General features: G+C 41.2%; 1 non-coding gene across 1 annotated transcript; it reads right to left on the reverse strand.

Annotated features, from left to right (window-relative positions):
• Nucleotides 1–7,734: 7,734 nt before the first annotated feature.
• Nucleotides 7,735–7,840, reverse strand: LOC114053670. Its single transcript, XR_003570405.1, has one exon. It is a non-coding gene; the product is annotated as a U6 spliceosomal RNA (small nuclear RNA).
• Between the last annotated feature and the right edge of the window lie 623 nt (nt 7,841–8,463).

The raw sequence follows: 8,463 nt of genomic DNA on the forward strand, positions 1-8,463 counted from the left end.
GCTTGATCAAGGGTGGTAGCTATTCAAGTGGAAAGAAGGGACCATATGGAAGAGAGATTGCAGAGGGGAAAAAAAAACCAAAATATGGCAACCAATTAAATAGATAAGGTAAGGGAAAGTAAGGGATTGAGGATGACACTAAAATTGTTGACATGGGTGATAGGAAGGTTGTTGGCCTCCTTGGTTGAAACAGGAAAGCTCATAAGCCCAAAGGGCTATAGAACTATGCATATATCCTTTGACCCAGCAATACCACTTCTAGGTCTATATCCCAAAGAGATCATAAAAATGTGGAAAAGACCCACATGTACAAAAATATTAATAGCAGTTCTTTTAGCAGTGACAAAGAATGGGAAATTGAGAGGATGCCTATCAATTGGGGAATGGCTGAACAAGTTGTGGTATATGAATGTAATAGAATACTATTGTTCCATAAGAAATAATGAACGGGTGGACTTCAGAAAAACCTGGAAAGACTTACATGAACTGATGCCGAGTGAAGTGAGCAGAACCAGGAGAACATTATACACAGTAACAACAACATTGTGTGATGAATGACTTTAATAAGACTTAGCTTTTCTCAGCAATACAATGATCTAAGACAATTCCAAAAGACTCATGATGGAAAATGCTATCCACATCCAGAGAAAGAACTATGGAGTCTGAATGCAGATTGAAGCACACTATTTTTTTTCTTCTTTCTCATGTATTTTCCGTTTGGTTCTAATTCTTCTTTACAACATGACTAATGTGGAAATATGTTTAATATGATTGTACATGTATAGCCTATCTCAGATTGCATGCCATCTTGGAAAGGAGGGAGTGGATGGAGGGGGAGAAGATTTAGAACTCAAAATCTTGTAGAAGTGAATGCTGGAAACTAAAAACAAATAAATAAATATTTTTTAAAAAGAAACAGGAAAGTTCAGAAGAATAGTAGGATCTTGGAGGAAAAATAGTGAATAGATAGAAAAATAAACTATTTTGGGCTTTTTGAATTAGTGATGAATCTGGGACATCCAGTTTGAAATATCAAATAGACCACTGGTGACTCAAGCTTAGGAGAGAGATCTATATAGACCTTGAAGACATCTGTATAGAGATGATACCTGATTCCACAGGGGACCATGATGAGGACACCAACTAAGAGAGCAAAGAGAAGATAGCTCAGGACAGGCCTTAGGGAACCCCCTTCCTCTAAACTGCCCAGTCTCCACTTCAGTAATGACGTAAGCCACAAGATAATTAGGGTGAAGTGACTTACCCAGGGTCACACAACATGTAAGTGTCTGAGGCCAGATTGAACTCAGGAAGATTCCAAGTCTGACACTCTATCTATTGTCTATCAAACCTTTAACAAAAGGAATTTTACTTGACAATAACATGGAAAGGATATTCAGCAAGGATATATCATTAGTTAATAATAATAGTTAGCATTTATGCAGTTGTTTTAAGATTTGCAACATGCTTTATAAATATGATCTCATTTGACACTCACAAAAACCTTGGGAGATAGGTGCTATCATTTTCCTCATTTTACAGGTGAGGAAACTGAAGCAGACAGAAGCAAAGTGACTTGCCCCAGGGTCTCACAGCCAATAAGTGTCTGAGGTCACATTTGATTCAGGTCTTCTTGACTCTAGGCTTAGCACTCTATCCACTGTGCCAGCCTCTAAAAAACCAAGTGGGGGGACAGCTAGGTGGCACAGTGGATAGAGCACCAGCCCTGAAGTCAGGAGGACCTGAGTTCAAATCTGGTCTCAGACCAAAACACTGGACACTTACTAATTGTGTGACCCTGGGCAAGTCACTTAACCCCAATTGCCTAAAAATTAAAAAAAAAACCAATTGGGTGAAGCGTCCCTCCTGGACTTGACATTTGCTGTGGTGGCACCCCTTGGTCATCAGGGTGTCAGGATTGAGGAGTGCCTAACATCTGTAAAATGGGCCTAATAATAGCTCCTACCTCATTGGGTTGTTGTGAGGATCAAAACAGATAATAATCATAAAGCATTTAGCATAGTACCTGGCATGAGCTACTATTGCTATTTTTATTAACTCTTAGTTCCCTGGACCTGTAAAGTCACAAGAAGGTTTCAATGGCTTTTAGGGGGAAATTGGCCTTGCCTACATGGAGTAGATGCTGCTATTACTACCATTGTTGACCTGAGAACTGATGAGAGGGCAGACTCTTTGTAAAAATTCAGAGAGCACAGTAGGCATTCTGCCTTGTCTAGCCTAGAAGTCTTCCTTAGAGATTCTTACATTCTGGTTGCCCCATCTGACTTGTTCCTTATCTAGGTCCTTCTCCCTGGCTCCCTGAGGGGAGCTGGTGTAGTGGAAAGAACACTGGATTTGGAGTCATATCTGGATTCTAATCTTGATTGCCTTTCTGACCATATGCAATTCCACTCTCTGGGCCTCAGTTTCCTCTTCTGAAAAATGAGGAGGTTGGACTAGATGAAATAGCATTAGTTCTAACTCCTGTGGGAATATGAAAGCAGCATAGTACAATGGAAAGCACTCCAGATTTGTCATTACAAGACCTGAGTTCAAAATCTGACTTGGCAACCTGTGTGACCTTAGATAAGTCACTTAACCTCAGGACCTTGTTAAGTTGTTTCAGTCATGTCCAACTCTTTGTGATCCCATTTGGGGTCATCTTGGCAAAGATACTGGAGTAGTTTGACATTTCCTTCTCCAGCTCATTTGACAGATGAGGAAACTGAGGCAAACAGAGTGAAATGACTTGCCCAAGGTCACATAGCTAGCTAGTATGGGTCTGAGGCTAGATTTGAACTCAGTTTTCCTGACTCTAGGCTTGGCACTCTATGCACTATGCCACCTACTGCCCCCAAACCTCTGGACTTACATTTTATTATCTATTAAATGAAGGAGTTAAACTGTACACATAGCCTCTAAGGCCCGCCTTCTGCTCTATATCTATGATCCCTATGAGTCTACACTGCTTCTACCCCCAGTGGAGCAAGTTGAGCTCTCCCTGACCACTAAGGAAGTAGGTGTCTCACCTGCTTCCTAATTCTGAGCACCCTAGGTCACTCTTAAAGGAGTACAAAGCCAGGGGAGAACAATACTATGGTGTATTCCTTCCCCAGCATTTCATCCATGTGAAATTTGGGTTTGAATGAATTTCCAGGGCAGGTTTGAAGGGCAAAAGAAGTAGGCAAAAGGGAGATGATGTCACAGTAGGGAGCCACAGAGCCTGAGTGGGTGTGTATCAGGCAGCCAGCCCTTGTCACACCCAAGCCTGAGTGGGTGTGTATCAGGCAGCCAGCCCTTGTCACACCCGAATTGCCTTGTTACCAAGTGGGAGGGGGTGGGAGAAGAGAGTGTAATTATAGGATTTTGTTGCCTGGCAGCGCCTTTTGTCCTACCCATTTTGCTTCAGTTGTGGAGGAGGGGAAATGTTACCCATGTTCCCATCAGCTTTAGCACTAGGTGATGGGCTGGTGTATGCCCACCCCCAAATCAGTTCCCAGGTTGTCTCCCTCAGTCACCTTCTGCATTATTCCAAGCCCCCTGAACAAGGTGGAAACCGGGATTCCTTCTCTTTTACTAACTCCTAGAGACAAATCCTGAGCCCTGATCCCTGGACTCAATCCTGATTCTCTGATTCTCAACAAATGGTCAGTCCTGGTTCCTGGCTTCTAATAATTCTCTCCATCCTTCATTTAACTCAGACTGTTTAACACCCACCCCATTGATGTCCTTTACATACAAGAAAATAGGAAGAGAGTCTAACCAAACGTCAGCATAAGCTCGGGAAACTCTCCCTCCTTTCCACTTTGCTTTGCCCACTTATAACACTTTTTGCCCTATTTAGAACTGACTGACTTTTTGAAATGCTGATGTGCTTAATACCCCATTACCTTTCCTACTCAATACACTCTGGGGGCTCTCTATTGCCTCTAGGATCAAATAAATATAAACTTATTCTTTGACTTTTAAAGCCAAATCTGCCCCCAACCTACCTTTCTAGCCTTATGATATACTACTATTTCTCTTCCTATACAGTAGGGTCCAGTCAAATTGGCCTGCCTGGTGCTCCTCACACAGGACCGTCCAGCCTGCATCTCTGCACCTTTGCATTAGAAGTCCTGGAATGAATGCTCTCCTTCCTTCTGCTTCTTAGAATCCTATTTCCTTTCGAACTGCTCAAGCACCAAGCCTCTGCTCGAAGGTTTGAGTTTTTCTTGATTCCTCCCATTGCTAGCCCTCCCTCCTCTCAAATCAACCATGTGTATATATACATGTATGTATATTTATATACACATTTGCATGTATACATGCATTTGTATGTATATGTTGTATTCATTTGTATTTGAATATTTACACACTCTGTATATATACAGAGTGTATATATATATACACTATGTATACACTATATATGTATTGTGTGTGTATAAAGATAAATACATGTATGTACTATGTATATACACTGTGAAAAATGATTTTTAATCATTATCTTGGAGATTCAGAGCTTTCCCCAGTCCCTTTCTTCCAAAGTTGTTTTTCTTCAGGATGTTACTGATAATGTGATTGCATTGACTCTTCTTATCCTAGTCACACCCCAACCCAAGCTCTGAAGTAATTTAATCTAAAAGGGAGACCCATGGTGTTCTGCTCAGGCTTGGGTGGAGACAGATTCTTTTGTCTTGATAGCCCAAATCCTGGGGTGGTCTAATAAAAGAGATATTGCCTCTATCCAGAGATAAAATGATGGTAGCGTGATATCATCCCTGGTTGAAAGGGCATATAATCTGTGCCCCCAAAACTCAAAAGGAGCCCAGTTCCAGACTGGCTCCCACATATGCATGTCGTCAGCTTTGAGAGAAATAAAACTATGGACAAAACCTAATCATGTTTGTCTTAGATCAAACACTGAGGTTGAAAACACATAGATATAGATAGATAGATAGATAGATAGATAGATAGATAGATATTAATATGTATCAAGCACTCTCTGCCCTCACTCCCTCTCCTGAGTCAGTCTATCTACATCTCTCCTTCAGGGTTCAGGGTTCCCTTGAAGGGCTGACATGTTTTTTTCTTAATGCTATCAGCCTGAGCCCCAATATTAGTAGGGTCCCCTCACTGTTAACTGCCAGTTACTAGCACCCCAGTAGTTTAACCAATCAACAATTAGCTTTTAATCAATTTAATTAATCAATTAAATTTTACAAAAGAATGTTTACTTCAAAGAGATAAAAAGAACAAAAGTAAAAATTGTTTTCCCCCCCCCCCCCCCCCACTGGTGCCTCAGGGGAACACTCTCTTCTACACCGCCTTCGTCCCAGGGGAGAATGATTTCAAACTCAACAATTTCTATGTGACATTGGTTTAAACTCAAATGAGGCACTGATGCAGGATGAGTCCTCATCTTAGCCTCTGCTGGGCTGAGTCCTGAAGGTCTTGTCCCTTCTTGGGGCACTTGACCGACTGTGAAATCTAGCCGGTCCTCTACTCCTGGACCTGGGGTGGCTCATTTTCCTGACCTCTTGATCCTCACAAGACTGCCGCCTCCAACCTGGGTTGGAATGAATTTCCACGGCAGGCTTGAAGGCAAAAGAAATAGGCAAAAGGGAGATGATGTCACAGTGGGGAGACATGGCGCCTGAGTGGGTGTGTATCAGGCAGGCAACCCTTGTCACACCCGAGGTGCCTTGGGACCAAGTGGGAGGGGGTGGGAGAGGAAAGAACTAATGCCCAGGCCAAGAACTGAGACCTTTACTCAAAGGCAAATATTGGCCTCTGAAGAGGAGAGCCCAAGACAGTGGTGTTCTGGTAAAATGTTTAACAATCATCTCCCTGGGGGTGGGGGAGGGGGAGAATGTATACAGGACACACTTGTAAGTTTAATCAGAATTATTAACATTTTCTCCATCACTTTCTTAAGTCTAGACAATCAACAAAACAAATCAGGTCCTGATTTGTAGCATTTGCCAATTTGCAAGGGTTAAATGTTCATATTGAAAATTTATTGTATTAAATAATTATTGATAATTAATTGTTTATAATTATTACATTAAATAAGTATTTATGATTGCCTATAATTAATATATTAAACAATTATACATAAGCTAAATTATTATTTAAATAATTATTAGATTGAGTATATTATTTGCTATTAATTTTAATAACATTATATTGTTAATAATGTTATATTATATATTAAATATATTATTTGCTATTAATTTTAATAATGTGAAAATATATACTTAATACATTTTATAATTGACTATGATAAGCCACTAGGTGGCAGCACCAGATAGTGTACTGGTCCTGGAATCAGGAAGACCTGAATTCAAATTTAATCTCAAACATTTACAATGAGTTCAGTAACTCTGGGCAAGTCACTTAACTTCTGTTTTCCTCAATTTCATCATCTGTAAAATGTGGGTGACAGAAGCCCTGAACTCCTGGTTGTTGTGAAGATCAAATGAGATAGTAATTGTTGGGTGCTTAGCACAGTGCCTGGCATATAGCAAAAGCCATGTAATTGTCAGACATTATTATCTCATGAGCTAGCTGTCTCCTGCATGCTCCTGCCCGTAAGTCTCTCCCCATACAGTATTGGTTCTCTTCTCTAATTGGTCTTTTTTTTTGTTTTTTGGCTAGGCAATTGGGTTAAGTGAGTTGCCCAGGGTCACACAGCTACTAAGTGTTATGTGTCTGAGGCCCAATTTGAACTCAGGTCCTCCTGACTCCAGGGCCAGTGCTCTAACCACTGCACTACCTAGCTGCACCCCTTTTCTTCTCTAGTTGGAAAGTCATCAGTAGGAAGAGTCAAACCAAGAAAAAGGCAGCCTTTTCTAAGAAGGGATAAAGCTGACTAGGGCTTTTGGAATACCCCCCAGGTCGAGCTACATGGTCTTAGCCTAACACAGATACACACACATATTGGCTAGGCAATGGGGTCAAGTGACTTGCCCAGGGTCACAGAGATAGTAAATGTCAAGTGTCTGAGGTCAGATTTGAACTCAGGTCCTCCTGACTCCAGGGCTAGTGCTCTGTCTACTGTGCCACCTAGCTGTCCTTTGTTCATCACTTATTTGCAGAATGTATGCGCGTGCTCCAAACGTCTTTAAGATTTTACAGGTCATCGAGACTCTCCTGGAGGCAGATCCCCAGCCTCTTCCATGTGAGGCACTAAATGAGTGGTACTCTGCATATCTTCATCAGGTCTGGGCTTAATGGCCCACCCCCTGTTACATGCGTGTAACTATTAGGATCTTAGAACCCATCTAGTTCAACTCCCCTAGTTTTACAGATGAAAAAACTAAGGACCAGAGGTTAAAAGACTTACTCAAGGTCACATGGTTATTAGTAGCAGAGTTGAGTTTTGAACCCAAATCCTCTGCCTTTCCAAAGTCAGTGCTTGTTTCACTGGAGATAGTGAGGTAGCACAATAGATAGAACCCTGGGCTTGGAGTCAGGAAGACCCGAGTTCAAATCCAGCCTTAGATACTTACTAGCTGTGGCCCTGAACATGTCACTTAACCTCTGTCTGCCTCAGTTTCCTCAATTGCAAAATGAGGATAATAACAGCACCTACCTCCCAGGATTGTTGTGAGGATCAAATGAGATAATATTTGAAAAGCCCTGAGCACAGCACCTGGCACATGGTAGGCACTTAATAAATGCTTGTTTCCTTCCTACTGCACACCTGCCATATTATTTAGTCTTGAAAGGACCCAGGTTATAGCTTTAAAAAAAAAAAGTGGAATTATCTATGAATTTGTATGACATCCTTGCACAGGGACCATGCTAATCTCTGTATTATTCCGATTTTAGTATAATGTGCTGCCTAAGTGAGTACTATAAAGAGCTTCCAATGCCTAACAGAGAACTTTGTATTTGATCCTGTAGGTAGTAGGGAGCCACCGAAATTTGCTGAGTAGGGGGGATGGCATGGTCAGACCTGAGGTTTAGGAAAATCACCTTGGCAGCCAGCAGTGGAGGAGAGATTAGTGTGGAGATACAAAGGGCTTTTGTCTAGCTGTGGTTGAAAAACCTGGCTTTGTCACTTTCTACATGACCCTGGGCAAATCACATTACTTTCCTAAGCTTCTGTTGTCAGCTAATAGTAAGAAAGCCTTTTAGATTTTTTCCTATAGAGGCTACTCCCTTCCATATCCTGCTGAACTTAGAGTCAGGAAGGCCTGAGTTCAGATTTTGACTCAGATGCTTACTAACTGTGTGACTCTGGGCAAATCTCTTAACTTCTCAGCCTCAGTTTCCTCATCTGATAAAAATGGGTGCCTTACAGGATCAGTTCTAAGGATCAAATAAGATAATATATGTAATGTGCTATATAAATAGCACATTAAAGTTCTATATAAAGGATGACTATAAATTATAACTACTATTATTTTTGTTGTTATTGTTATTATCATTACTTACTTTGGGACACTGTAACTGCTGATCCATGGTTCTGAATAG

The sequence above is a fragment of the Vombatus ursinus genome, unplaced genomic scaffold, assembly GCF_900497805.2.
Source record: "Vombatus ursinus unplaced genomic scaffold, bare-nosed wombat genome assembly UNPS02014811.1, whole genome shotgun sequence".
In the NCBI taxonomy this organism is placed as follows: Eukaryota; Metazoa; Chordata; class Mammalia; order Diprotodontia; family Vombatidae; genus Vombatus; species Vombatus ursinus.